Source organism: Somniosus microcephalus, chromosome 12, assembly GCF_052327205.1.
Source record: "Somniosus microcephalus isolate GS21.2 chromosome 12, FLI_Smic_1.0, whole genome shotgun sequence".
Taxonomy (NCBI): Eukaryota; Metazoa; Chordata; class Chondrichthyes; order Squaliformes; family Somniosidae; genus Somniosus; species Somniosus microcephalus.
The window spans coordinates 225,030,903-225,040,040 of record NC_140998.1 but is presented as its reverse complement, the minus strand read 5'-3'; the positions used below and the strand labels follow the sequence as shown (position 1 = coordinate 225,040,040).

General features: G+C 47.7%; 1 pseudogene; it reads left to right on the top strand.

Annotated features, from left to right (window-relative positions):
• Window positions 1–8,253: 8,253 nt before the first annotated feature.
• The window catches only part of LOC147110194 (uncharacterized), a 305,775-nt pseudogene continuing 304,890 nt past the window's right edge, over window positions 8,254–9,138 (top strand).

Here is a 9,138-nt window from a genome sequence, read left to right as displayed (position 1 = left end):
GAAGACTGGCTGTATCACTCCTTTTGATAATACAATAGAGGACTGGACCACGTATGTGGAAAGAGTCGAGGTATATTTCGAGGCAAACGAAATAGCGGAGGGGAAAAAGGCATCGATATTGCTAAACTTAATGGGTGCTAGAACGTACGGCCTATTGCGGGACCTGATTACTCCAGCCAAACCGAAGGCAAAGAGTTTTAACGAAATTGTTGCTGTCCTACAGGAACACTTAAACCCTTAAATTCCACAGGAGAACTCAGCACAAAGATGAGAGCAATGCTGAGTATCTTACGGAACTACGCAAGCTATCAAAGCACTGCCAGTTCGGAGCAGGACTGGCAGATACCCTACGGGACAATTTGTCTGTGGACTCCTGAGTGAAGGAACACAGAAGAAGTTACTCTCAGAGAAAGAGCTGACGCTAGATAAGGCTTTCAGCGTGGCAGTATCGTATGAAGCAGCAGCCAGGGGAGCTGCAGAAATTCAACAAAAACCACAGGAATACGGCACCCACGAAATGACACGGGGATTTGCAAAATGTTATCGCTGCGGCAGAACTAACCATGACCAGAAGGACTGCTGGTCCAAAGACAAAATATGCAGGCAATGCGGGAAGATGGGACACATTGCACGAGTTTGCAGGTCTGGGAAGAAGACCAGCGACAACAAAAAGGCTACTAAGGAACCGTACAAGAAAGTACAAAAGATGACGGACAGTAGTTCCGAAGACCAGATGAGCGATAGTGAATCCGGGAACAGGAGACTAAGCTGTCTCAAACTTCACAATGTAATCGCAAAAGAGGATCACCGAACCATTTGGGTCACCCTCACGATAGCAGGGTCCCAAGTTAAAATGGAATTGGATACAGGATCAGCGCTAACCGTCATGAATCGACGAGACTACGAGCGGCTATTTTCACACATACCCTTGAGAGAGACATCCATCGTCTTGACGATGTATACGGGGCAAAAAGTATACCCCAGAGGAAAAATGAGGGTGCCTGTCGAATACAACGGCAAGAAAATACGGAAATTGTATCTCTACATACTGCCAAATGGTGGACTACCGTTATTGGGACAGGAATGGATCAGGAAGATAAACTTAGATTGGCACTCCATTCATGCAATGACGGTGGACGGTAAAAAAGATGAAGACGTCACTCCTGGATGGTTGTCAACAATCTTAGCTAACGCCAAAGAGGTATTTCAACAAGAACTGGGCACGCTTAAAGGCGTAACCACCTCGATAAAAATAGAAGAGAATGCAGTTCCCAAGTTTTTCAAAGCAAGACCGGTACCATATGCAATTCGCCCAGCCGTCGAGGCAGAGCTGGAGAATCTGGAGAAGGCGGGCGTGTTGTCTAAGGTCGACTGGAGCGAGTGGGCGACACCCATCGTTCCTGTCATGAAGAAAACGTTAAGCAATAAGTCCGGGGAGCCAAGGAAGATTCGCATCTGTGGGGATTTCAAGGTGACGGTGAACCCAGTCCTTCACACAGTACAATATCCTCTTCCAAGGATAGAAGACATCTTCGCCTCACTGTCCGGAGGGAAGCGTTTTACAAAAATTGACCTAGCACAAGCATATTTGCAGATGGAGGTTGAAGAGTCCTCTAGGAAGTATCTCACGATAAACACTCACAAAGGTCTTTACCAGTATCATCGATTGCTATTCGGAGTAGCATCGGCTCCAGCGATATGGCAAAGAGCGATGGAACAAGTCCTGCAAGGGATTCCGGGGACTCAGTGTTACTTGGACAACATCCTTGTAACAGGTGAAGATGACAGTGAACACCTTAACAACCTAGAACAGGTGCTCACTAGACTACGGGAACATGGGCTGCGAGCCAACCGCCCCAAGTGCGAATTTTTTAAGAAACAGATATCGTATTGTGGCCATGTGATTGATGAAGAGGGGTTACATAAGTCCCCTGACAAAATTGAAGCGGTTGTTAAGGCCCCAGCGCCTGAAAATGTGTCACAACTGAGGTCATTCCTCGGATTGGTGAATTACTATCATAAGTTTTTGCCGAATTTGTCGACAATTCTGCACCCACTGAACGCCCTGCTACGAACGGGGGTAGCATGGAAATGGAGCGATGATTGTAAGCGTGCTTTTCAGAAGAGTAAGGACTTAATCACTTCAAGGGAAGTATTGACTCACTACAACCCAGCACTCCCAATCAGGCTGGCGTGTGATGCGTCTCCCTACGGCATTGGGGCGGTACTGTCACATAAATTCCTTGATGGTTTAGAGAGGCCGATAGCTTTTGCGTCACGCTCGTTAACTTCTGCCGAGCGTAACTACGCCCAGATTGACAGTGAGGCCTTCAGCCTAGTGTGGGGGGTGAAGAAGTTCAATCACTACCTGCACGGTCAAAAATTTACTCTACTAACCGATCATCAACCTCTTGTCTCCATTTTCAACCCTCAGAAGGGCGTACCGATAATGACAGCACAACTGCTGCAGAGATGGTCCCTTTTCCTAGGGGCACACCAATATGACATCGAGTACAAAGGAACTAAACAGCATGGAAATGCTGATGGATTGTCACGTCTACCGTTGTCGACGGTGGAAGAAGAAGACCTTGCAGTGGATCCAATGGAGTTATTCCACTCGACCATAGTCGAATGTCTCCCTGTGACGAATGCAAACATAGAAAAGGAAACACGGAATGACCCGACACTATCACGGGTCTATGATTTAATGGTGAAGGGATGGCCAGCACATGGCGAACCACTGCTGCCAGCATTCTCTCCGAGAAGAGAACAGCTGTCAGTGTGCAGAGGAACCTTGATGTGTGGATCCAGAGTAGTAATTCCACCTAAGTTGACGGATAGAGTGCTCAATGAGCTTCATGAGGGTCATCTGGGTGGGGTAAAAATGAAGAACTTAGCCAGAGCGTTTGTGTGGTGGCCGGGAATCGATAGAGAAATTGAAGAGATGACCAAGGGCTGTGCAGGATGCCAGAAGGTCCAAAACGCCCCACCACAAGCTCCTCTGCATCCATGGGAGTGGCCCTCATCTCCATGGCAAAGGGTGCACATTGATTTTGCTGGTCCCTTCATGGACTCAATGTTTTTAATTGCGGTGGATGCACATTCAAAGTGGCCAGAGGTAATAAAAATGTCCTCAACCACCACGGAAAAAACTATCACAGTTTTACGAACCTTTTTCGCCAGGAATGGGCTGCCTGAACAGATTTGCTCTGACAATGGACCACAGTTTGTGTCTGAAGAGTTCCGGAGGTTCTTAAAGAACAGTGGTGTTAAGCATTACACATCTGCCCCATATCATCCAGCCACTAATGGATTGGCCGAGAGGTTTGTCCAAACATTCAAGAAGGCTATCAAGGCAATGTGTAATGAAGATATACCCCTACAACACAAGGTGGACAACTTCTTGTTTGCCTACCGGAATGCGACACATGCGGTTACCAACCAAACTCCAGCCATGATGTTCTTCAATCGAAGACTACGATGCCGCTTGGATTTGGTTAAGCCAAACGTCCGAAGAGATGTGGAGAACAGGCAGTTTCAGAATATGAATGAAAGGCCGACCAGGAGTTTTAAGATAGGTCAACCAGTTTTGGCCCGGGACTACCGCACTGAGAAATGGCAGCCAGGAACGATTTGTACACGACAAGGACCTCTCATGTATACCGTGGACGTTGGGGAGAGCATTGTAAGACGCCATGCTGACCAGATTCTAGAGTCACTGGAAAACGTCAACTCCACACCACGATCTGATACACCTGGTAATGAAATCGACGTTCCAATTGCAGCTACCGCAGAACCGGTAATATTGGAAGCAGATGAACCAAACAACGACATTGATCCCGACTCAACATTGCCAGAAGAACCTGATACCCCAAAGAGGCGTTATCCAGACAGAATCAGGAAGCCTCCTCAAAGACTGAACTTATAATTGCTTAAACTTAACCAATGTATCTAGCAACAGTAATTGTGATTGTAATTAGTTATCATTTAGTTGTTAAATGAATGTTATGTACTGTTTATCTAAAAGGGGAGGAATTGTTGCGTACGTACCTTTTAAGAGAATAACTGGTCTCGGACTGCAGTACCGGCAGTGACCACCCCTGTATAAAAGGCGCTAGTGAGCCTCTGTGTTTTTAGTTTCACTATTGACTTCCACCAGTAAAGGCTTAGTTTGTTCACTCCTGCTGTCCGTGTCTCAATTATTCACGGACGTAACAGCCAAGGGGCAACATGTAGATGAGAAATAGGAGGGGGCCAAGGATCGATCCTTGGGGGACACCAGAGGTAACAATGTGGGAGCGGGAAGAGAGGCTAACTGATATTCTGATCATTTCCGCACAGTATGATCCCAGCCCCAGACTTATCCCTCACTGCGGAGAGAGAGCGAGGCAGAGACTGTGAGGGAGCAGATACGTAGAGAGGAAAAGAAACACTGGGGTAGAATTTGACTTATTGTAGGTGCTATGGTACAAACCAGGAGATTGTGAATCAGCCACTCATTTTGCACCAATGGAAATAAAACTCGGGAGAGATGTAGGGCAGGATCCCGGTTCATTCCTGGAGACGGGACTGATTGTATACCCTGTGTTCATGCCCAGTGATACTGCACACCAGGAGCAGAGCCTGATCAATGTGACCCTGTGACACCTCGAGTGGGAGGGGCTCCGGCCACTTTGTGACATCGCTCCTTGCTGCTGTGTGATTGGCCCCTGGCTCCCGTGTGATGTCACCTGGAGACAGGGCCCCGCCCCTGGTTACGGCCCATCAGTGGGATGTCAGTGTCTGTATCTACCCCGTGCTGTACCTGCCCTGGGACTGTTTGCTGGGACAGTGTAGAGGGAGCTTTACTCTGTATCTAACCCGTGCTGTACCTGCCCTGGGAGTGTTTGATGGGACAGTGTAGAGGGAGCTTTACTCTGTATCTAACCTGTGCTGTACCTGCCCTGGGAGTGTTTGATGGGACAGTGTAGAGGGAGCTTTACTCTGTATCTAACCCGTGCTGTACCTGCCCTGGGAGTGTTTGATGGGACAGTGTAGAGGGAGCTTTACTCTGTATCTAACCCGTGCTGTACCTGCCCTGGGAGTGTTTGATGGGACAGTGTAGAGGAAGCTTTACTCTGTATCTAACCCATGCTGTACCTGCCCTGGGAGTGTTTAATGGGGTAGAGGGAGCTTTACTCTATATCTAACCCGTGCTGTACCTGCCCTGGGAGTGTTTCATGGGACAGTGTAGAGGGAGCTTTACTCTGTATCCAACCCGTGCTGTACCTGCCCTGGGATTGTTTGAAGTGACAGTGTTGAGGGAGTTTTACTCTGCATCTAACCCGTGCTGTACCTGCCCTGGGAGTATTTGATGGGATAGTGTAGAGGGAGTTTTACTTTGTATCTAACCTGTGCTGAACCTGCCCTGGGAGTATTTGATGGGACAGTGTAGAGGGAGCTTTACTCTATATCTAACCCGTGCTGTACCTGCCCTGGGAGTATTTGATGGGACAGTGTAGAGGGAGCTTTACTCTGTATCTAACCGTGCTGTACCTGCCCTGGGACAGTTTGAAGGGACAGTGTAGAGGGAGCTTTACTCTGTATCTAACCCCGTGCTGTACCTGCCCTGGGAGTGTTTGATGGGACAGTGTAGAGGGAGCTTTCCTCTGTATCTAACCCGTGCTGTACCTGCCCTGGGAGTGTTTGATGGGACAGTGTAGAGGGAACTTTACTCTGTATGTAACCCGTGCTGTAGTTGCCCTGGGAGTGTTTGAAGGGACAGTGTAGAGGGAACTTTACTCTGTATCTAACCCGTGCTGTACCTGCCCTGGGAGTGTTTGGTAGGACAGTGTAGAGGGAGCTTTACTCTGTACCTAACCCGTGCTGTACCTGCCCTGGGAGTGTTTGGTGGGACAGTGTAGAGGGAGCTTTACTCTGCATCTAACCCGTGCTGTACCTGCCCTGGGAGTGTTTGATGGGACAGTGTAGAGGGAGCTTTACTCTGTATCTAACCTGTGCTGTACCTGCCCTGGGAGTGTTTGATGCGACAGTGTAGAGGGAGCTTTACTCTGTACCTAACCCGTGCTGTACCTGCCCTGGGAGTGTTTGGTGGGACAGTGTAGAGGTAGCTTTACTCTGTATCTAACCCGTGCTGTACCTGCCCTGGGAGTGTTTGATGGGACAGTGTTGAGGGAGCTTTACTCTGTACCTAACCCGTGCTGTACCTGCCCTGGGATTGTTTGAAGGGATAGTGTTGAGGGAGCATTGCTCTGTATCTAACCCGTGCTGTACCTGCCCTGGGACAGTTTGATGGGGCAGTGTAGCGGGAGCTTTACTCTGTATCTAACCCGTGCTGAACCTGCCCTGGGACTGTTTGATGGGGCAGTGTAGAGGGAGCTTTACTCTGTATCTAACCCGTGCTGTACCTGCCCTGGGAGTGTTTGATGGGACAGTGTCGAGGGAGCTTTACTCTGTACCTAACCCGTGCTGTACCTGCCCTGGGAGTGTTTGATGGGGCAGTGTAGCGGGAGCTTTACTCTGTATCTAACCCGTGCTGAACCTGCCCTGGGAGTGTTTGGTAGGACAGTGTAGAGGGAGCTTTACTCTGTACCTAACCCGTGCTGTACCTGCCCTGGGAGTGTTTGGTGGGACAGTGTAGAGGGAGCTTTACTCTGCATCTAACCCGTGCTGTACCTGCCCTGGGAGTGTTTGATGGGACAGTGTAGAGGGAGCTTTACTCTGTATCTAACCTGTGCTGTACCTGCCCTGGGAGTGTTTGATGCGACAGTGTAGAGGGAGCTTTACTCTGTACCTAACCCGTGCTGTACCTGCCCTGGGAGTGTTTGGTGGGACAGTGTAGAGGTAGCTTTACTCTGTATCTAACCCGTGCTGTACCTGCCCTGGGAGTGTTTGATGGGACAGTGTTGAGGGAGCTTTACTCTGTACCTAACCCGTGCTGTACCTGCCCTGGGACAGTTTGATGGGGCAGTGTAGCGGGAGCTTTACTCTGTATCTAACCCGTGCTGAACCTGCCCTGGGACTGTTTGATGGGGCAGTGTAGAGGGAGCTTTACTCTGTATCTAACCCGTGCTGTACCTGCCCTGGGAGTGTTTGATGGGACAGTGTCGAGGGAGCTTTACTCTGTACCTAACCCGTGCTGTACCTGCCCTGGGAGTGTTTGATGGGGCAGTGTAGCGGGAGCTTTACTCTGTATCTAACCCGTGCTGAACCTGCCCTGGGAGTGTTTGATGGGACAGTGTAGAGGGAGCTTTACTCTGTATCTAACCTGTTCTGTACCTGCCCTGGGACAGTTTGATGGGACAGTGTAGAGGGAGCTTTACTCTGTATCTAACCTGTTCTGTACCTGCCCTGGGACTGTTTGGTGGACAGTGTAGAGGGAGCTTTACATTGTTTCTAACCCACTGTACCTGCCCTGGAGGTATTTGATGAGAGCTTTACTCTGTAACAGAGGATTACATGGGATATACAGCACAGAACCAGGCCATTCGGCCCAGCCAGCCCATGCCGGTGTTTATGCTCCGCTCGAGCCTCCTCCCGTCTCACCTCATTGACACTGTTAATTCTTTCTGTGTCTTTAGATTTGAACTTCTCTTTTACCAGGTTTATCTGAGTCTTGTAGTTACAATTTAACTGAAAGTACTGCTGTGGATTTGCCTTTCCTATTCCAGTTAGCACCTTAGGTCTGATCACAGACTGAGCAAACCTCCCAAAACATGAGGAGTGATCTGATCGAGGTGTTTAAAAAGAAAATCCAGCACCATCTTCTCAAGGCAACTGGGGATGGGCATTAAAGATGGTCTTGTTAGCATTGACCACATCCTGAGTAAAACTTAAAAAGGGAATTGACAAGGTCGCTGATTTCCAAGAGTGATTTTTCTAATAGTGAATTCTGTAATCAAGCGACATCAAATTAAAATTAGAACTAAGCTGTTGAAAATTCAATCCAGGAAAATAATCTTAAAGCAAAATATTGTGTGAATGTGAAATGCACTACCACAGGAGGCCATTGATGCAGATTTAATTCAGGTATTTAAAAGTGGACAGATTCTTAGGTTGTATCGATATTAATTGAATGGAGAAAGTGGGGAAAATGAGGTTAAAAGAGTAGATCTACCATAGTTAACAACATGGTGAAACTTGCTGAATGGTCTTTTGCTGTGTACCTTGAAGTTACCAGACTGATCTCGACTATGACGTTCGGGTGAGTGTGGATAATGTCACACTGAGGGGGAGGAATCGGAGGCTTTCACTATGGGTGTCCTTGAACAACTGGCTCAAAAACAGCAGCACCAAAAAACCTGCTGTAAGGTTTTTGTGTACAATTGGCTCTGGAATGTTGCATGTGAGCATAAAGAAGGTGAGGAAGAATAATTTAGAAAAGGGGATGGTGTGTGGGAGCATTTTTAGCCATTTTGTTTTGCCTTCCCAGACATCCTCTGGAGCATGGTAGCACCAACACTGATTGTAGAAGGTCTTGAGACAACTTTCCTTCAAGACATTTCAACATCATGCTGCCACGATATTGATGGCTCCCAATAAAGGCTGGCTGTGCCGGCCCATTCAAGTGGTGTGGAGGATATTCTTTTAAAGATTGGCAGATCTGACAGGGTAGATAATCTTACAATTGTTGTTTGTGAAGATTACAGATAAAATGCCTAGATGTATCAGAAATTACATTCATTTTATGTCTCCAGATTCTAGAGAAGCTGAAAGACATTGCCGTTTATCTTTCCAAAGACGATTGGACAGAGCTAAGTGAATGGGTCGACATCCGTTATAAGAAAGTGCAGCAGAACTATGAAACCATGCTTGCAGTAGGTTTGTACAAAATCAATTATTTTCTTGCTTTCAACATTTATCCCTTCCTCTCCTGAACATTCTGATTCGTACTGCCATACAATTCTTCCAATATTACACCCAAGTGGATGTTCTCCTCATATGTGGTTAGACATTTTGGTTGGGATTTTACATTTCACCGCTCCTGGCACACATTAGGAACACATATCAGGAAATGCAGCACCCCCAACCTGTGATTCGCTGAATATTAATTTACTTGCCTTGAAAAAATCCTGTCTGACTGTATGTAGGCTTGTGATATGGGGACAGTGCAGCTGATCCTGATCTCACCTGACTATC